Here is a 21145-nt window from a genome sequence, read left to right on the forward strand (position 1 = left end):
GGACGCGCGGGGGCTGCTGGGAGGCGTACTGTAGCGCCGTGTCCCCGCGGCTTTGTGCAACGTCGGAGCCCTCAGTGCTCCCTGAGGCGCCCGGTTCTTCTCGCGGCCCGGAGGCCTTAAAAAGGAATAAGGAAATAAACGTGCACAACTCCTCACCAGGGCGAGGCCTGGCTCTTCCAGAGGCGCTCCCTTAGGCCCAGCGGGGCAGGCTGCAGTGAGGCCATGCTGCCCTGCCGTGCCCAGTGCTGGGCCGGGCGCCAGGCCTCGGCACTATCAGTGCTCCCAGCTGCCCTCTGTTTGCTGGGGAGGCACACGTGGCCATAGAGTGCCTCAAAGGGCTGAAAGCGTGAGCTCACCGTGCAGGAGGGGCGCTTCAGAAGGGCTTGCGGGCTGGAGGTTGGGGTTAGGCAGTAGTTAATGTGTGAGCCGTGCTTTGGGTGCGTGGTGTTTGGCTGTGTGTGCAGGTAAAAAGCTGCCCTGAAAGCTGTGGGATCGCTTGTGGTGCAGCTGAAGCAAAGGGAGGGAAAATAGGACTTTGTAAGGTTGGCTTTTTGCTGGTCCCAAAGCATTGCCCAACCTTGTGAGGGAAAGCAGCAGGAAATGGAGACTGAGCAAACCTGAGTCTGAAAGAGGAGGAATCTGAGGATGGATACGAGCCCAGCGCATAACGGGTGTCACCCTGAGATGTCTGTGAGTGGGGGATGCACTTCCTTGAGGTGCTCAGAGGAAAGATGCATTCCTCAAACATGAAGGTGCCTGGTTCTCCACAGCAAAGCTTATAGTGGCATCTACAGCATGACAACAGATCTGTCTGACCTGGCAACAGCGCCCAGCCCTGTCCCAGGGAGCTGCGCCACCGAGGAGCCTGGTGTCTGCCCCGGGGTCTCCTCTGGTGGCAGCAGGACGGCCAGGAGCTGCTGCCCACATGGGAGGCCCTCTGTGGGCACAGCACTCGAGTTCCCAGGAAAAGGCAGTGTGGAGTTGTTTGTTTTTAATGCCTGGATACTCCTGGCCTTGCTCCTATTTTAGAATTTGATTCTTTCCAGAGCGTGGATTTAACCTGGCTGGTAAGTTCTTTGCTCTCCAGGATGGCTCGTATTGCTTCCTAAAAGTCTCTTTTAAAATGTCAATAGGCTGCAAGAATCACTTTATTACAGTGAGATAAGAAGGCTGCAAAGAGACAGCAGTGTGCTCTTAGAAATAAGCCGCTTCCCCTATTAAGCGTCTGCCTAGGAAGCCTTTCCCAGCCCTCTGTGCCTTCCAGGAACTGCAGAGAACCTCGTGAGCTGCCCAGGCAAGGAGCACAGAGGAAGCAGCCAATGAGCAGAGAACCCCTGGTTCATTGCACGAGAGCTTCAGTGCCTTCCTGCCCTGTGAGAGCCTTCTGGAAGGAAGAGTGAGACACAGGAAGGCAGTAATTAACACTGCCTTCGTTTCCTCTGTGAAGATGTGGCTGGCAGCCTGCCTGCCTGCTTTTAGCTTTCCTGAGAAGCAAATACGTAAAACCCAGCAACTAGAATTAGCCCTTTAGATCCCTGAGGGACACCAAGTTTTAAAATACAGCAGCCGAAGTCCTGCCTTGTGCAGAGTTCAGATTATAGAAGGAGAGAACGTTCTTGATTGTAGCACGGACGATGCTCACACCACAAAGTAGCTGTCTACTTATGCTTATAGATGGATGAGCTCAGCCAGGGGCAGACTCGACGAGTTAATGGCTCAGGAGAATGGCATGAGCTGAGCGTGCAGTAGTGTGGCTGTCTTTATTCATGATTGCAGAGCGTAAATAATGTTTACAAGCGTATTTGAAAGCAGAACAAAAAGGCTCTGGGTGAGAAGTGGTCGTTGCTTCAGCCGTGCCCACGTTCTTAACTTCGCCTGCGTGATTTGATGAGGTTTTCTCAGCTGTTCCCTTTAGAGGGCGATCCTGCCACACACATCTTCAGCGTGCGAACTTCTGGGAGCTGCAGTGCGAGGTGAAGCCGCCCGGAGGTCAGCGGAACATGGTGGCTCTCCTGGAGCTCTGCAAAGCTACGGACATGAAGGGAGCTGCAGTCTGGTCCGGGCAGTTCTGATTGAATGTGTTCTGCTTCCTCAGGCAGTTGCCAAGCTGCTCCCAGAGGTAATTTGGAACAATTCTGGTAGATTTCCTGTGGCTGATCTCCATCAATTATGGTGCTTTTTTTCCTTCAGTCTTTCAAAGGACTTCTATTTTTGTTGAGCAAATAGAGAAAGCAATTAAAAGGGCATGGTGGGCTTCTGTTTCTTGGGAGCAGCCCCAAAATGATTACTTCTTCCCACCAGCTGATCCAAAGTGGATTACTTCCTCTAGCAAATCATGCACTGGAGTAAGGCCCCACTTTCTGCTTTCTGAAGGTTTTTCTTTCTGTCCTGCAAAGCCACAGCATTAACCTCTACAAAGAAGTGTGAGCACTGTTGTGGAGTATGTGGTCATTCCTTGATCAGAGAACAGGAAAAGGGGCAGAACGTGTGACAGAGAAGGGAAGGGAGGAAAGGAAAACCGAACAGAAATAATGACAGAACCCCTTCAACTTCTGGTGGGCTTTGATCCCACGCTTTATTTGAAGGACAAGGTCTCCTCCCAGTTTCCCACCCCTTTCCCCTGCTGGCTGCCTTGTAACACCCTCTGGGGAGCAGCTCTCCATACTTAGTGATAGCAGCTTGATTCCCCTCTGCCTTCCAGCAGTTCCACTCTGCAGACATGGTTCCCAAAGCCTGGAGAAACAAAGCATCCATTGATTCAGAGCTGCCTGCTGTGGTTATCTTCTTTGACATATGGCTGGGGGAAGCAACTGGGGTATATGAGCACATTCAGAGGCTCATCCCCTATAGCTAATTGTGTCTGGCAAGCACCAGCCCCCTGCATGGCTGAATTGCACAACGCACGAGGAGAAGCTGAGGAGCTGGATGGATGCTTGGCTCTGCTCCGTGTGCTGCATGCATAGCAGTGCACAAAGAGCAGTCCCCTGTGGAACAGCTGGAGATCATTTGCTGCTAATTCAGGTGCCAGACTTGTAAGGGAAAAAGATCTGTAGTGTTAAGAAAAGCCTGCCAAGAGGTCCCAACGCCTGGTGCCTGCTGCCTCAAGTCGGTCCCAAGCAGTACAAGAAAGGCTCTCTGGAGCTCAGAAGCAGACAGAAGCAACATCTTCCCACGCAGGACAAGGCATGCTGCAAACTAAACACCCTTTTCCTGGTAGCAAAGCTTAGGCCTCCATTTAATGTTAAATACATGCTTGAACCCACTCATCCAAGCTACCAAAAGAGAATTTTAGCAGCCTCAGAAATGCTCTGCTTTGTACCAAGAATGGTAAGAGCTTTATTTTTACAGAATATGAAGAGAAAGGATGGCCTTTCTGGGAGAGCGGTGGTATCTTCAGGCAGGGCTGTGGTATGGATTCCTGCAGGTGATGGAGAAAGAGAAAGGTTCCCTTTCCTTGCTGGTGCTGAGCAGCAGAAGAAATGGTATCTTCAGCCACTGAGCCCAGAATGGTCATGATTTCCCTCTCAGCTTCCCTCCACTGTTCTTCCCACTTCTTTCCCCTTTCCTCAACTGAGTTTTGAGCACAGTGCAACAAAATTGGTCTCCGTGTGCTGTCCCAGCTCAATAAGCAGTTGCCAGGAGATGACCTTGCTTTGAGTAGAGAGATGAGTCCCCTCTATTTTCTGCATCAGCCTTGGAGATTAAAGGCATGGTAAGCAGAAAGGGAGTGAACTGGTATAAAAATATCTAGGCACTAATGAGGAAATTCTCAGGTCTTCTTTTATCACAAGCAGTGTTTCTGTTTGCCTGGATTACTCAGCCAACAGCCGTTGATTCAGTCAACCCAAACTGTGCTGTCACAAAAGCGATATTTCATCTATCACTCTTAGAAGAAACATGCCAGCCATGCAGGGAGCAAACAAACGTATTCTTAGGAGTAATTAGCCTGAACTGCACTGAGGTCAAGTGGTTCAGTTGGAGAACAATATGAATCCCCAGCATCTCCATACTGAAAGTGGAGAACTGCAGATGCCATTTCTCTGGCTCACCTCTTGCTTCTCACTGTTCGCACCAGAGGAAGGAGATGATTGCTCTGAGGTGTTTTTAAGAATACCATCCCTGCTAGTTTCATTGCTGGATGTGAAATAACACTTTTAAATCACGAAAGGTCGCGTTATTTCACGTCCTTTTAAGTCGTCAAGAGCCAGGTGTCACTCTGTGCATCCACTCATGGGTTTTGTCTTGAGTGGAAATGTCAAGAACTCGTCTGGCGTCTCTGTGGGTCTGTGACACCCGCTCCCTTCCTGCAGGGAAGACTTGGTCTGCCTGAGCTTTGAGAGGAACCAGAGTCCTTCTTTTTGCCCTGTACCTGCCTGCTGTAGTTCTGTCTGAATGGCCCCAAGTTCTTGTTTGGGAGCAGGTCCACAACTGGTCCTTCCTACCACTCTGCCTGTGCCAGCAGGACTTAGGGACCTACTTAACCTCCTCTTCTCTTTGTGCTCCCAAGGCTTCAGGATGGATCAAAGCATGAGGGTAGCATTGTTTTAAACCACCAGTTTCCTGTAGAATGTGATCTATCCACTTACAGATGGCTTTTATGGTCTCCAAAGCCTCCTGTGGATTAGCCCATGGCTGACTGTATAAACATTGTCTCTATCCCACATCCTGCTTCCACAGCATGCTTCATGCTTCTCTGTCCTTTCTTTCAATTCAAACATCCTGCAGAATCCTCCAGCATTTCTCAACAGCCTTCCCTGCTCTCTTCCCCCCTGCCAGGTTGCGAGTACAACTCCAACAGCCCCCAAATTCTTGGAGAGCTGCCCGCAAAAGACAGAGATTCATGTGCCTTTCTTCCCGAATTAACCACCAGCGTGTGTGCCGCTGCTTTGCTGTTGACCCCATGCCTTTGCTGTTGCATAAAGGTAGGTCTGCCTTCAGCCAGCTCTCCTCCTGCGCATTCCAAGTGCTCTCCTTTCTCCCCTCAGCTGTCATCTCGAGCAGCCTGGCTGCTGAAGGCAGTGGGCGGGTGAGCACACACCACAGGAGATGGCTGATCTCCCGTAGCACTTCTGCTCGGGGATGTGCTCTGCCATGCCAGCGTTCTCTTCCACCTCTCCCCATTGCAGGAGGGGCACAAAGCACAGCTTCGTATGGGGGCTGAAGAGGAGCTGTGGGGAGAGCAGCAGACCAGGGACTGGCACTCCTGCACGTGCCGGTGGCTATGGGGTGGCCCTTCTGGTGGAGGCTTTGAAGCGGGTGCCTGGGATGCTGAGGGGTGGTGACATCTCAAACCACAGCACCTGATTTCCCAGAAGCTGTGTGTGTGGTGCTGCTGACTTGGAGCAGCTGGCAAAAGAAGTAGGAACACTCTCCCCCTCCCAAATCGTTCTTTAAACAGTATAAAGTTCTCTGTAAATGTTTAAAACAACAACAGGATTGGGAGGGGAAGGAGGAAAGACAAACAAGTTTGCTGTTTGAGCTTTGCAGAAACAGATCTTAATTTTTTGGCAGGGTTCTCCTTGCCCAGAAGATCCAGCTGCCAGCACACTTTAGGAGGCTCCAAATTCATTATCGGTGCTCTAACGTCTCCCTCCAAGAGGCTGCAGTTTGGCACAGGCAGTGCCTTTGATGTCTGGGCTTGGCCAGCACCTCGTGCTGTAGGATCCCAAGTTCATCGCTGGGGCATTTCAGCTTGGGATCAATGCTGTGAGTGCTTTTCTTTCCCGGCCCTGAGGTTCGTGGTTGGTGAAACTCAGCAGGAGCTGGGGAGCTCAGTGGAGCGTTGTGCCTGCATGGGAGTGGGGCAAGAAACAGGGGCAGGATGTGGGGGCTTCCAATTCCCAGCCCATTGCCTCTCCTTCCTCTTCTACATCAGTAAGCACTGCCAGCACCTGGTGCATTAACACAGCAGAAACCCTAGATAGTCTCTGAATACACAGCTGGTAAAATGACTCCAATTCAGCTTCTCTCAGTTGAAGGGTGAGAGCTGCGTCCTGGCTGGGCTCCAAGCTGAGGGGGGCTTGGTGGGGATCTGAAGCCCTGGGTACAGAGGGTTTGCTGGAGACCAGTGGCTGCTCTCCAGGTTCCAAGCCCTGGAGCATCTGCCCCCATGGGGATCCTGGGGAAAGGGGCCATTCTTCTTAATGCGGGGTAGACCTTGGGTTGAGAAAAAGAGACTGTGTCCTTGGTGTGGGGACCTATGAGAACAAGGTCCCCGGGGAGCAGCGAGGTCGATGCTCCTCAACAACCTGATGTCTCAGCTGGCCACCAGCCCCCTTCAGGGCTCATTGCTGCCTGCTCTCACGTGCTCTGCTCCTGCCCAATCCTGCTCGGACCCTGCAGGGTATATACCACCCCAGGGTGTCACTGCCCGTCATTGGCTGGCATACACAGCCTATGTGGCTGTAGAAATAGGCTGTGTTTGCTTCCTAATATCTGTGTTCCTGCTTCAACCGCTTGGTGTGGTGCTGAGCTGCAGCAAGAAGATGCTGTTGCAGAGAGGCCCTGCTGCCCACTGGGGGGTTTTAGGAGCTGACTTTGCTGCTGTCACTCCTGTACCTACCTGCAGGTCCTGCAGTGAGGGTGCCCATGGTGTTTCCTTGAGCTGCTGGTCTACCTGCTGTTGGTCCCCCCTCCCTATGTTCCTCCTCCAGGCAGCTCAGCACCACCCCAGGCAGCACTGGGTGAGCTCCCCCAGGGGTCTCCTTTACTCTTGCCAACTTCAGCCAGCTCTGTGCAGAACCTCCAGCGAGATAAAAGAGAGAAGCAGTGTGAAACCTTCCTCCTCCTCAGCAGATGGTGTTTGCGGCAGTGGACGTTTCCTGTGCTGCTGTAACAGAACGGCCTGGTCTGGCCAAGAAGCGGAAGGGGAAGCTGCAGTCTGGTCTTGCTGAGGCTCCCTTACTCTGCAGACTTGACCTGAGATCCTGGATCACTTATGATCTCTTTTTTTCTCGAGTATCGGATGTTTCTTTCCCCTTTTTTTTTCTCCATGTTCAACCCAGGTGCTGAAAAGCTGCCATGCCTTGCTGCAGCCAGCAGCTTCAGTCACTGCAGCACTCACAGCAGCCTCCTGGGGCTCGGTGACCGCAGATGTGCTGTGTGATGCAATGTGAACTTCACATCACCTTCAGGAAAGACTGAAATGCATCTAAGCTGGAGCTCGCTCGGTGTCACTGAGCAGAGCAGCGCTACATCTGTGCAGGCTGTGAACTTCCAGCCTGAAAAGCCTCACGGGTGGAGAAACTGCCCTGTTCTGCTTGGGTTTGTTTGAGCAGCTCTGGCTAAAACGGTACGCCAAGGAGGGGCAGCTGCACATCCATCAGGCTTAGTGCTGTCAGACCAGGCTGAGTTTGCTGAGCACTGCAGTGGGTGCTTTGGAGACAAGTCTCAATCAGGGGAGCGAGGAAATGCATACGGCCTTGCTGCCTCCCTGGAGCCAGCACTGTGACTGCTCCCTGGAGAGCAGCTCCCTGACTGCATCAGCTCCCTGAGCAGCTCTGCTCCTTCTCTTCCCAGCAGCCAGAAACTGCCTACATCAGCTTTTACCTTCCACTGGAAACCAGCTGAGCCACAGCAATGCGGAGCGACCCATAGGCACTGCGTGCTGCTGCAAGCTCTGTCCCACACCCAGGTAATTCTGGGGTATGAACCTCTGTGGGAAGGGGCTGCGTTCCCCTGCCAGCTCTGCAAGGTCAGGCACAGCCCATGCCACGCTCTGTGCACCCCTCCTCACCCCTCTGACTCCGGTAGCACCAGGCTGTGTCAACAGCCCTGCTGAGCCCTGCCAAACCTCAGAAGCCCTTTCACAGAGCGCCATGTGTCAGCCCTCCGTGTTCCCTATCAGCACCATCTACCTGACTTCATCCTGCCGCTCGCAGCAAGCCTGGGCAGGTAGCAGGACACAGGGCAGCTGGAGGTGGATGCTGGGGGTTCAGCCAAAGTGCACTCCTTCATGCAGCATTCAACTAAGGAAGGGATCTTTCTTTAGCTCCTCTTTTCCTCCGCCTTTCAAAGTGGTGCCGTATGGATGCTATCATGGAGTTCATTAGTCCGCGTCGGAGCCCCCTCCCTGCAGGGGATGGGTTTTGCTGCAGTCGAGATCTGGTGGTTTTTCTCTTGGGATTTCAAGAAGTTTCATTCCACCCATGAGAAGTGCCAGGCGTCGGGGGAAGATTTGTTTCTTGGCAGCTGTTCCCGTTTTGCTCTAGAAAACAGATGCTGTGCTAGGAATGCACCGTGACTAAAATTCCTCTGGGCTGCTCAGGTCAAATAGCAGCAACGGGGGAAGCAGGGGAGCAGCACTGCTCAGCACAGTGGGGCTGAGCATTTCTGGGGAGCGGGGGCTCAGTGTTGGCTCGCGCTTGGCTCTGCCTGTTCTAAGGAGCTGCAGAGCCTGGTGGTGTCAGCTCTTGGTTCTGTGACAGCATCTGACCCCTGGGACACGGCGTACGCTGCTTCTGTTCCTTCTGCAGAGGGCTCGGGGAAGCTTTCGGGATCAGGAGTTTAAACAAGGGGTGTGATGGGTGGTGACAGTTTGAGAAAAACACAAACAGCAAAAGGTATTGGTGCTGTCAAGGAACATGACAGGCAAGTTCACAGCCCTCGCAGGCCTTTGGCTTCCTGTTTTCTCCTGCCAGGAAACAATCCTACGTGGTGACAGCCTCAAGTGACCCTGCAGCAGGTGGGGGCAGAGCTGGGGATGCTGAGAGCATCAGCCCCACGGGGTGAGGTGTGCAGGCAGCCCTGCCCTCCCTGGATGAAGGTGGTCAGCACGGTGTGGACGCTGCAGGCCCTCGATGTGACTGCAGAATGGGTCACCCCATCACAACACACCTCTCCTTGTTCCCAAGCTAAAAGAAGGGGCTGTGCGATAGAAAACCTGCAGCTGGTCTCTCTATTCTCCCACTAGCATTAACTGACAGCGCAGTGACTTCCTTGATGCTTGGCAATTTTTTTCCATGCACGCATCCAGCTAATCAATTAAGTTTCTCAGCAGCTTCCTCCAGCATTCAGGTTTGGAGGGTGGAAGGAATTTGTTATTCTAGGCACTGTAGGAGAGGCATGAACTGTACTAAAAGCAAATTGGTTGCGCTTTCCAAGCGCTGATGCTTCTCACTTGGAGCTCAGGGGTCTGGTCCTGCTCCCACCACCTTGGCTGGAGCCGGGGATGGCGATGGGGATGCTCTGTCTATCTCAGCACTGGGGACACTCTGGGTTTCAGAAGCTACACAACCCTCCTGGTCCATGGCATTCAACCCCATCCAAGAAGCTGGGGAGGTTGGTTTGTCCTTTAACTCAGCCTTCTGCTAAATAAATATGCTCCCTGGATGCTCTTTTCTGATCAGTTGTTTATTTTCCCTTCTTCTTTTCCTACTCCTGTGCTTCTGCTTGTTGCCTGCCTTGCCCAGGCGTACTGCTCCACGTGCTCTGTGAGATGTCCTCATCCATCCTGCCAGCCTGGGGCTGTGGGGGCTGCAGGATGCAGGCAGGATGGGCGGAGGCACTGAGAAATTTGGGGTGACCCCGGGAAGACGGATTGATGGATGAGAGGAACCTCATCTCCTGCCAACTCGGCTACACCCTGCTATGGGAACGGAGATGTTTTGTGCATGTTTAGCAATGCGAGAGGCTGAAGCATGACAGCAGCAGGGGTCAGGAGGGCTGTGGGGTTCGTTAGGAGTGTGGCCAGTCAGGTGATGCTCCTTGCTCCCCATGAGACCCATTGCAATCTGCACATGCATCCTCTCAGGACAAGCAAAACTTGCACTGTGCTGCTGTCCTTTGGCTTGTGGCCTTCTCATGGCTGGGATCCAGTTGAGGTGAGAGCAGTCCCTGCTCCTGGGCTTCTCCATGGGCTCATCACCCCAACAGCATCCTGCTGAGAGGACAAGGGGGAATTGGGTGTGGAGAACAACCTATGCTTGAGGAGAATTCTCTTTATCAGCCAGAGGATTTCAGCCACCTCCACGCCTGTTCCCTGCAGCCACCTGGTGCCAAGGGATTGCATCCGCATGATAAATCTCATTGCTCTTCTGTTCAGGAAGTAATTTGGTGAACCAGGAAAGGGAATGTTGCTTGCTACCAGCCTTCTTTCCAAACAATTGCACAACGCTGCTCCGGGGTTAGCAAAGTGCAGACATCTGGGAGTAATCGATGCTGTTTAGGCTCTGAGAAGGCATAGGAGAAAGTCAGTAGGAAACAACTTGAAAGCTCAGCATTGTTAAAAGCAGTCTGGAAACCCTGGAAATTCACATGAGGGTAATGCCTACAAAGAGCCGGGAGGCAGAAGGAATGAGAAAGACAATAGCAGCGTCCACAGGAGCCTTGGAAATGGATAAAGATTTGGGGAGCCACATCTTCGGTGACAATCTGCCCCCCCAGCACCCGCGTAAATGAGAAACCACATAAGCCTCGCACTGTTATTGCTACGCAGCATTAAAGTCTCTCATTTGGGATAAACATTCTCATCTCCAGCAGAGCATGAATAACATTAAATGAGATAGTTAAAATGTTTCAGACCAATTATAGCCCCGGTGTAAGTTGGGCAGAGTTGCACCAGGGATTAATTTGATGCGGAGAGCTCTGCCTCCTGTTCCGAGCCGGGATTCCAGTGCGGGTAATTACATCCTGCCTCTGCTCTTCCTCTGCAGTTTTAATTGGGTTGAATGGACCAAATCCGCAGCAAGTGTAAATCTATGTAATTGAGCTCTCTCTGGAGAGGAACCCTGCTGCTTTACACCCTCCAATCTGGGCCAGAGCTCTTCCCTTCCTCCCTGCCGGGCTCCAGCTGCCCAGGGCTGCCTGCCACCCCATGAAGGGCTCCCATTCTGCCCTTGGCTGAAAGTCAATGATTTCTCGAGCTGCCATGGACAGCCCAGAGCCCAACCCTGCGTTGGTGAAGGTGAGGCCCGCAGGGTCCCGGTCTGCTGATGGGTGCTCTGTGCCTTCTGCTGGGAAACAGCCCCATTAAACGGCCTCCTCCCCATCTCCTGTCCTCATCCCATCCCAGATCCAGGCTCCAGCACACAGAGCAGGCAGCTGGACCGTCTCCCTCTCCCACTTCCCAGCCCGCTGAGTAAATCAGCAGTAATGAGGGACATTTGACCCTCTCTTTCCCTGAACAGCCCCAAGAAGCATTTTTCTTCCATGAGGTACTTAAGAAGCTTGAAGTGCTTTCCTTCTGCTTCTATTGTAGCTTTGCTTTCCTTGTTTTTGTTTGTTTGTTTTTCTCTCCTATGAAAGGACAAGTTATGGGATGCAAGGAACTTTCAGGATGCCTTGGGATCAGAGGGGATGCAGCCAGTTTGGGTCCCATCTCTTTTGGTCCAGCAGAAAACTGCGTGTGCGATCAGAGCTGGGAAAGTGCTCCTGCTGGCTGTAATTAGGGATGTCATTGCGAAGCATTATCTCACAGAGCTGGAGCCTATACAGAGCCATACATCCTCCATAGCCAATTGTGCACGGAGGCGATGGGAGAGGGAAGGGCTCTGGGAACGCTCTCCCTCGCACATTTCCAGGACGTTCTGCTGCTGTGTGGTCCCTTTCCCTTCTCACAGAGCAATGATGAAAGCAGACAGCCAGCAAGACCCCGGGGAGCAGCGCAGTGCAGCCCAAGGCTTCGCCTCCAGTAAGCCTCTGTGGGGCTGCAGGTCCTCAACCCAGCTGTGCTCAGCCCACTCCTCCATTTCCCGTTTGGTTTCTCCCAGAACGTATTTTCGGGAGGTGGAGATGTCCCAACCCTCCCTTCCTCCCCAGCAGTAATGCATCCCCTAGGAGGGGCCACGAGGGCTGACACTGCAGGACCTGCTCTTCTCGTAAAGCACAGTGAGCTTTTGGCCAGCAGCAGCGATGCAGTTTCTGAGATTGAGCAAATTTCCCCTCCCACCCACTGAAGACCTCCTGGGATCAGCACGCATCCCGGCACAGGCGGCAGCCACCTCGGCCAGCCGCCGATTGCTGCAACGGGTTGAGTAAATCGAGGCTATTTCTCATGAAACCATCCGTCCCAAAGGTCCCCAGACTGAGGGCTGGCTCAGGAAACCTTCGGCCCCAAATCCACCACTCCCCCATGCAGCTGATGGAGCACAGCTCGCAGCGCAGTGACCCAAAGCGCCGGCCGTCTGTGCCACGTCCAGCTGGCCCTTCCGCTTTGCTGGCGTGCTCCTTTCTGCTTTTATTTTGTCTCTTTTTTTGGCTACGTATGTGTGTGAGTCCAAATGGGAGGAAAGGTCAGACTTGCTGATGGTAAAGCCTAGGCTGAAATCTGGGTTTTCCCTAAACCTGGGATGGCTGTGGCTGGATGAGCCCTGCTGGTGGGCTCAGCCATCTGCCAGGAGAGCTGTGCTGGGCTCTGCGCTCACGCGTTGGGGCTGTTGGAGCTCTGGCTCATCTCCTTCCCCATTCTGTCCTTGCCCACACGCAGCTCCGCTCATCACTGCCCACCCAAACGTGCTCAGCCTCCTCCCGCTCAGCTCCTGACCTTTATTCTCCCTTAAATCAATACACAGAGTGCTGCAGCAGTACCAGCACCTCCAGGGAGCACAGGTGATGTATAGCATCCAAGGAGCTGATTCTGCTTTTGAGGCTCCCATCCAGATAAGCTTTTGTCTTTCCAGCCCCCAGTCTCTCCTGTGCTGCATGGGCATTCCCTCTGCTCCTGGCACTACTGACTCCACATTTGCTTTCATTCTGCTGTAAAATGAAGGCAGCTCCAGGTACAATAGCAGTTTTATTCTTCCTGAATATCACAATGCCTTTATGAAAGTAAAATCAAAAGTGAGTTGGGATCGGAAAGGTTTAATTAAAAAGCTTCAGCAGGGAAAAAGAAATGTATTAGGAAACCTCTGTGGACATTCAGCAAGTTCTCCCTGCAGAGAAGCAGTCTGAAGGGAGCTGCAGTGTCTGCCTGCGCCCTGCAGGTGGGAAGGGTTGAGAGGTGCAGTGAAGCTGGGAGCAGCCCAGGTTAGGTGCTTGCCTTTCCCACTGCTGCGCCAACATTCGGCCAAAAGCAGCCAAAACCACAAAAGCGCCACCTCCTCCTCCTTCACACCCCTTGCGGAAAGGATGGGAACTGCTTTCTTGGCCAGGCTGAAGCTGACATCTGCCAGTCCCAATGCCTGATCAATACCAACCCATGGACTTTTCCCATCAGAACATCTTTTTTTCCAGCAGGATGCCAAGTTCTCAGACAAACGAAGGCTCCGTTTGGCAGCGGATGGAAAACAGGAATATTTGTCTTTATTCTGAAACCGAATTTTTGTGGCTAAGCTGCACCAAAAATACATCTTCCCCCCCACCTCTCCCAGACACGAGACACCACTGAATGCCGAAAGCAACTCTTCCCTGCCACAAATGGACCAAATAAACCCAGCACGAGAGCGGTGCTTAGCAGAAACCAGATGCGCCTCTAATGCTGTCATCTACAGCAAACTGCGTCTGCAAACTGATCTTTTATTAATGTGTGTGCACGGGTGGGAGAGCTGGGAGAGTCCCAGTGCCGGGAGCACAGCGTGCCATTGCCCCGTGCCCATGGGCTGCCTTGTGGCTCCCCAAGGGCATTGCTGTGGGACTACCCAAAGCCCCCCCGGACACAGCATTCAGGATTTAATTTGGCCTCGGTTCACCCTGAGCTGCACCATGGAGGTGGGTTTTGGAGGGATTCTCGATGTGTTCTGAGGCTGGGAGGCTGCAGGAGGAGAAGGAGCTGTTAGTTGAGGTGATCCAGGAGTCAGGATGCTCCCCGTATCCACGTGGCTGGAGGTACCCTCACCTGGGAGATGGGCACTGTTGGAAGTGCCAGAAAGGGCTCTTCCCCCCCGGTCTGCCCAGTTCAGGCTCTGTGTCTCTATTTCCATGCACCTCAGGAGCAGCCACTTTCCAGAGCGCACACAGCCTCACCGATAGGCAAAGAGACCTGTAAATCCTGGGAGAAACATGGAGAAACCACCATTAAACAGCAGGCAGAGCCTGTGAGAGATGTGGCAGGACAGAAAGGCAAAAGAACAGGCTTTTTCTCCCCAGTTCTCCTTCATTTCCACACTTTCCCCAGAAGTCCTTCCAACCCAAGCCGTTCCATGACTCTCTCCCATGTCATCCATCCCACCTGGTCTGGCTCCACAGCACGGTTAGGTGGCACGAGGCTCAGAGCCTTCCTCCCTCCTGGACTCTTCTTCCTCTCCCTTGGGGTGCCTGGGGATGGAAAACATGAGGTGAGCCCAGACTGGGCTACACTGGGAGCATCTGGACCCATTTGGCTTTCCAAATGGAAGGTGTTAGCTTTCACAGCATTGCACTGAAGGAGCTGAGCCCTCATCATCACCCAAACCTGCCTTTTATCCATGTTTTCCCCATATTTTCCCCATGTTTTTCCCCAGCTCTGCTCAGCTGAAGTCCCACGAGGTTCTGCTGCAGCACAGTTTGGCCTGGAATACGCTGATTTCAGCCAACACATCATTTTTTTTTCTTTTTTTTTTCTTTTTTTTTTTTTTTGCCAGGAAATAAATAAATCATACAATTCCTCATCGCCTCCTCCTTCCAGCATCTCTCCCTTTATCACGGCGCGTCCTTCCCTCGGGCTTTGGAATTGGGTCAGTGAGCAGAACCCAGAGGCAGTGGCTGCTTCCTAGCCGTGTTCATAGAAAGCTGCTGCAGCCCTGAGTGCTTTGGGGTGGAGGATTTGACTTTTGGGTCCCATCCCGCGGTGGGAGCCGGGGCAGAGCAGTGTGCAGTGTGATGCTCTGATTGGCACTGCTGCTTTCATGTTGTCACCCAATGGTGATCAGTGAGATCAAGGGGGATTTGTGCCTTGGGGACCTAATGTTGGTCACCTCCCTTTTGGCCTGCCCAAACCATCAGAGAGCCCGGAGCAGGGCTGAACCCTTCTCCACCCCATGCACCCCGTGGCTGCTCCACCTGTGATGCCCGTTTCCTTTCCATTGCAAGAATTGGGGGTCACTTCCAGTATCACTCAAAAACCAGAGGAGAAAGCTGAGACTCGCTCTGAGTCACTGGCATGTTGTTACCAAGGACACTAAGGTTCCCGATTTTGAAGAAGAGATTAATTACACTCTGCAAATAGACATTTTATCTGCATTAAGGAGCAGCGAGAGCTGATTCTTTTGGCGTAGCACATTATGTAGCAGCAGGTAGTATTGTGACAGATGTCGGAATCCAGTGGCATTGTCACTTGGGTTTAATCATCAGAAAGCTGTCTTCCCAGGTCAGCTCTGAGTGAGGATTTGTAATATTTACATAGCACTTGGGCTGCCTTCTTGTTGCTGGAGTCTGCATTCACTCGTCAGCCTCTCATTATGCATGTGCCAGTATTAATTGCATTTAGAAATGAGATTCTAAAGGAGAAGTGAGAGCTATTTAGACCTCCATTCAGCTTGAAAGACAGCAGCTTTCAGTGTGACAGCTCTCGAGATGCTCTCGCGCTCGGCTCTCTCCCCAGCTGAAAGCAGGTGTTGGAGAGAGTTGTGTCGGAGCCTCTGTACCAGCACTGCCTTTTGTGCATGCCCAGACATTTATATAACAGGCAGTATAATGACTCCGCAGAAGTGGCAGAGAATTGACCCTTGTGGGTCTGGATTAAAGCACGGAGATCTGCTCTTAGAAACAAGGGGGAAAGCGATGCTAACGCTGCCTCCTGCCTCGTCTCCGGTGGAAGGAGGGGGTTATTTTCCTGCTGGTTGGTTTGGGGGTTATTTATCGGCTTGGAGCTGTACTCGTGGCCTCACTAATGTATTTAAAATCGCACAGAGATTCAGCTGACACTTGTCTGTGCTTGCCTGCTGTGTGCTGATTGCTCCAGCCCGGAGATGTGCTTGCAATGAGGAGCTCACGTCCTGCTTGGTGCTGGCAATGAGCAGCTCGTGTCCTGATGGTGCTGGAAATGAGGAGCTCACATCCTGCTTCCCAGAGGGGATGGGGCTGGGAGGTGAAATCCAGATGATGCTGCGCCACCGGCTCTGTTTTTGGCAGCCCAAGGTGCAGATGCTGCTCCCACCTCGCACAAAGCTCTGGCTGATGGCACCTCTACCTTCCCAACCTCACGTCCCCTCGCGCAGCCCTTGTGCTTCACTGGAGACTGGGGGAAAGAAGTTGAGGAAGGAAGCCGAGCAGCCACCCATAACTACACATAGCAAGCAGAACCCTGCTGGGTGACAAAAACCAAGTGCTGAAGCCCAAGGACCTCCCTGTCCTTGGATGGGGAGGTTGGTCCAGGTGAGCACTGTGAGGAGGAAACCCTTGGAGTCCCTCCATGTGGGATGTGGAGCCAGCTCCAGGGTTCTCCTGACCCCCACCCCACAGCTGAGCACCCCAGCCCTGCCAACACAGACCGAGGACACCCCGCTCTGTCCCTGGCAGCCCCAGGGCATATAAATAGAAGACGGGACGTGAAGGAGGTCAATGAGCAGGGGATTTTACATAATCTCATCTTGCTTGTGTTGTACGGTTGTGTCCTTTGCCCAGGATGCACGGGAACGTCAGAGCCGGGGACGTTCCTGCACCGCAGCAGCTTTATCCCATGTGCTCCAGTCTTCAGCACGCACTGGATTTCAGAGCCATCCTTAATCCTGGGCTCATCCCAATGGAAATGTTGGCCTTTATTGCGGCGCGTGGAGTCCAGGGGCTGCCTGGCCCAAAGCAACCCCAACCCCAACGCAACCACCAGCAGCCAACTGCACCCGATGGAGGAGGCTGCCCACCCTCTGCCGTGCCCATCCGAAGCCTGCTCCACTCTGCCCTGCTCGCCTCTCACATTTCTCCACAGTCTCTGACCAGCAACACTTCTTTCTCTCCCTCTTGTCACTTCTATTTTCAAGGCTGAAGACGAATTCTCTCCTGGTATAAACCTGTCAGTGGAGCTGCAGTGATTTATGCCAGCACAGAGCGAGGTGGGTAGATGGATGTCCAAAATAGAGCAAGCAGAAAACCTGTTACCTTCCCCTGCAGAAACAGCTTTGTTCTCTGCTACAAACCTGCTGCAAGGCTGGGCAGGAGGTGACCTGCTGCTCCTTTAGCTTCAGATAGCCTAGAATGGAGCCCTCGTGCTGTGTCCAGCTCCCAGCAGCCCAGGGCAAGGCTCGTGTTGTGGCCACAACTCCACTGGGGACAGAGCCCTGATGACCCTACACAGCCCCTGTTTGCTCAGGCAGCTTTAATTCAGTGGACAATGCAGGTAGAGGAGGGCTGCAGTGTGCGCAGAGGAGGAGATGCCTTCCCTGCCTTGAGTTCCTACTCTCCATGCCCTGGCTTAATTGGCTCATTAAGCACCAATTTGACCTCCCCACTTTCGGATGTCTCCAGCCTCCGTCGGTAAATAGATTTGCATGTCTACAGTGGAAACCTCCGGCTGAGCCTGGCGTTGGGGCAGGCAGTGAGCACCCAACAGGAGCAATGCTCCCTCCCATCGTGAGCACATCGAGGTGAGGATGCACAGAAGCAACCACGCTCTCCAGCACGGCTTTGTAACCACAGGACTGCAGCAACTCCCATCCCAGCTGTCACCTCCCCACCAGCTGAGCCACCCACTGCCATCCACCCCAGGGCCACCCTCACTACCCTGTCCCCAGCTACAGGGACCCGAAGCCCATGGCAGAGGAGGACATACGGTTCCACTTTGTTGGAGAAGCGTCTCCGCAGCATCACGACCAGCGTGCCGAGCAGCAGGGCGGTGGTGCACATGGCTCCATCACCACGCAGCCCCTCGCGTCCCTCCTGCCAGGACCCCGCTGTCCCAGCCCTGGTGTTGCCCTTTGCCCAGCAGCCACCTGGAGGCTCTCGGGGATGGTGTTAGGAGGAATTAGAGCAGGATCAGAAGTAATTAACGGGCAGCAAATGAGGACGCTCTCCTCTGACCTTCGGGTGGGATCGGAGAGGGAGCTCTGTGAAACCTTCAGCACTGAGCTGCATCCAGACAGATGCCAGTGGGGTGGGCACCAATACGCAGAGCCCATTCCCACCCCATGCATCCCATGCATTTCCTGACATGGGGTCAGTGCTGGGGGCCCCCTATTCCCCACGTGCCTCCCTCCCCTCCTCACCCACCTTCTCCCCTCTCCTTCCCCTCCATCTCCTGTCTCTCCCGCTCCCCCCCCCCCGCTTGGGTAATCTGACAAGCTCAGCCCTGCATGTAATTCCCCATGGCCACGTCTCAGCCAGCTGATCCCAATGTCTGCAGGATGGCTTTGCCTCCCCCTCCCCGGTCTCAGCAGCACGCACACCTCTCCCCACACCTCTGTGCTGGAAAACAGATTCCCCACACAAATGGGTTTTGAAACCAGGGTCAGATCCAAGCAGCCTTGATCAGCTCTGGTTCATGAAGTGATGAGGTCAGAAAGAGAAAGCAGAGTGAGCTTTGGGGGATCCTGGCTCTCCATCCCATCAGCAAGAGACTGGGATACTGTGATTCGTCCCCACTCGGTGACAACATCCTCTTGGACATTTCCAAGCCCTAAAAAACACTGAACATATTTGTAAAGACAAATCCTTCCAAGCTCATCCCATAATCGGTCCCTGCAGTTGCGGGTTGGAGGGGATGGACCCTCCCCAGTGGTTCCACCGGGATGGGAGTTCTGTGGGACCATCCCAAGCACCTCCTCCGGCTGGCCTGCTCCTCTCTCTTTATACCTGGTGGCACCAAGATGTCCCCACTTGTGTCCCAGACACCATCTGAGGTCTTGAGAAAAAGCAGCCGTCGGTAAGACCACGGCAAAGCCTCATCCGTGGGTTCTTTTCCAGAGGTGTCTTTGCCCACCCAGCGCCCAGCTGAGGGCTCCTACATTGATTTTCCATGCAGTGAACTCGCTGCCCTGCGCCGGAGCGTATCACTTCCAGACACGCTTGATTGACACTGAGAGATGCTCGGCTCAAAGGCAAAGTAATGTGAGCAGATTAGTTAATGCTTCTTGCCCCAGCCCTTGAGAGCAGGGCTGGAATGGCAAGGCAGGCTTAATGGGTTTTGAAGGCTTTTCTTTTTAAGATATGAATCAATGAATCTGTACGGGGACCACGGATAATGTGATCGGAATAAGAAGCAGGGCTCGTCTTTGAACCTGAGCGAGGTCCCTGACAGTGTTTACTTCATGTCCTGGCACCAAATGCAAGATGACATGAATACATTAGCTTGCTGGCTTTCCTGAGCAACCTCTGCCACAGCCAGGCCGGCTTCAGGAAGGGAAAGAGCAGCAAAGAGAATCTGTTTGGAAGTGTCACCTTGTTTCCAGTAACCCTGTCATCCCCACTCACTGTCTGGCTGTGATGTGGGGACAATGCTCAGCTGGCTCCTGCTGGGATTGGGATGGAGAGGAGCAAATCTCATCCACGCCACATCCCCATTCCCTGCTTCCTCCCAGCTCTATTGCTTCATCCCAACTTGCATCACTGTTTCTGTTCCCCAAAGCCGTGGGGTGGGGTTGGGGTATTTAGGAGAGCTCTCGGCATGGGACCGGGTTGTGGAGCAGTTCCCAGTGCTGCCCTGGAGCTTCAGGCCCTGCCTGCAGCATGGCAGCACCCACCTCCCAGCCCTGTCTGCACCTCCGCTTCCTTCTTTTCCCCTGGATTTCCTAATGCTGGAATTTTATGTTGTGTGGGCTGGTTTTGTTTGGTTTCAGGGAAGAGATGACACAACATTTGAGAAGGCCATGGGGGTTTCCTTGCCTCATCCTCCTCACTCCTCTTTGCTTGTGGCTGCTGCTGGTCACCCACCTCCATCCCATACACCTCCATCCCACTCACCTTCATCCCGCTCACCTTCATCTTGCACATCTTCATCCCATACACCTCCATCCTACCCACCTCCATCCCATATACCTCCATCCCACACACCTTCATCCCACACTTCTTCATCCCATCACTTGGACCCTGACCCACTTGTCCAACCCGTGTCCCCAGGCAGAGAGACCCCGCTCCCATTTTGGGATCTCATGCTCTGTTCTGGTTAACGCGCCCTCGCCAGCAGCCCCGGCAGCATCGCGTGAGGTCTGGTTTCAATCAGAGGAGGAATGTCTGCTGCGGGATTTGCTCTGCACAAACAGTTGGGTTTCGCTTCCTGGCACTGCCCAGAACTGCCGGGGGGGGACATGGGCAGAGGGGAGCAAATCAGCACCTGGGTGTGCTGGGGTTACGGGTGATGGAGTCAGGATGGAACCTGGGGGTCTCACCCCATGGGGTCTGGACACTGACAGCAGTGCAACCTCAGCTGGAGATCCTGCCACCCCCCTTCAGCCCCTGGCACAGCCGCAGCTGGAGCAGGAGCTCCGGCTTTGCATGGTTCCCTGGGGATCCGAGAAGCAGGAGGAAGGAAACCTGCAATAAGCACAGAGCATTTGCACAGGCTTTAGGCTAAATCCTCCCCTCCTGGTGCGCTGGCTGCTGCAGGCACCGCAAAGCCGTTTCCTAAAGTCTCCTTATTTTCCTCCCCGTGCACAAGGGACAGTGGTGCTCAGCCCGGAGCATCCAGAGCCGACGGGGCTTTGGCTGTGGGGTTTGGCTGTGAGGTTTGGCTGTGGTTTGGCTATGGGGTTTGCACCTCACCCTCAGTGAGGAGTCAAGGGTGGAACTCTGCCACCATCCCCGTCCCACGCGCCGCGGAGCTGAAGTCGTGTTTTTTGCCTTCACCTCCCACTCCAGGCTCAGGAGCCAAGTGCATTCCTCATTGCACCCAGCGCAGGGAGAAGGAGGAGGAGGAGGAGGAGGAGAAGGAGCAGAGGCGATGTGGGAGGGCAGGGTGGCAAATGCCACTATGTCCTCGGGGCCTCCACCTCCCTTTGTGCTGCACTTGGCCCCAGTGGGACTGGGGGGACACTCAAGTCCCTGCAGGGACAAAGACCAGCAGGGTGACACCGGGCGATGCTGACCCACTGAGGTTTTGCGCAGCAGTGTCAATGCAGCAGCTTTCTCCTGGAATGTGTCACATCCTACCACGTTAGCTGGGGGAAATGGGACGCTGTCACAGTGTGGGGTTGTGCTCATGGCTCTGATTCACATCTGGGAGGAGATGCAGAAGTTGAGGGCTGTGTTCGGGGTTGGTAGGCAGTGGGTTGGCACGGCACATTTCCACCACGACACAGTCCTCCCCACGTGTCTCAATGTGGCTTCCCATGGGGAAGAAGCCAAGCACGTGGCAGAGCTGGGTGTG

General features: G+C 53.8%; 2 long non-coding RNA genes across 2 annotated transcripts; one reads left to right on the forward strand and one right to left on the reverse strand.

Moving 5' to 3' along the window:
* Positions 1-304: 304 nt before the first annotated feature.
* On the forward strand, positions 305-9322 carry LOC122168205. Its single transcript, XR_006171208.1, has 3 exons — positions 305-2119; positions 4777-4922; positions 5512-9322. It is a non-coding gene; the product is annotated as an uncharacterized LOC122168205 (long non-coding RNA).
* A 4280-nt stretch (positions 9323-13602) lies between these two features.
* On the reverse strand, positions 13603-14193 carry LOC122168270. Its single transcript, XR_006171224.1, has 3 exons — positions 14105-14193; positions 13772-13924; positions 13603-13687 (listed from the first exon to the last, which is right to left on the reverse strand). It is a non-coding gene; the product is annotated as an uncharacterized LOC122168270 (long non-coding RNA).
* Positions 14194-21145: the final 6952 nt, after the last annotated feature.

The sequence above is a fragment of the Centrocercus urophasianus genome, unplaced genomic scaffold, assembly GCF_019232065.1.
Source record: "Centrocercus urophasianus isolate 14NV4802_14NV808 unplaced genomic scaffold, USGS_Curo_1.0 seq_41, whole genome shotgun sequence".
NCBI classification, from domain to species: domain Eukaryota; kingdom Metazoa; phylum Chordata; class Aves; order Galliformes; family Phasianidae; genus Centrocercus; species Centrocercus urophasianus.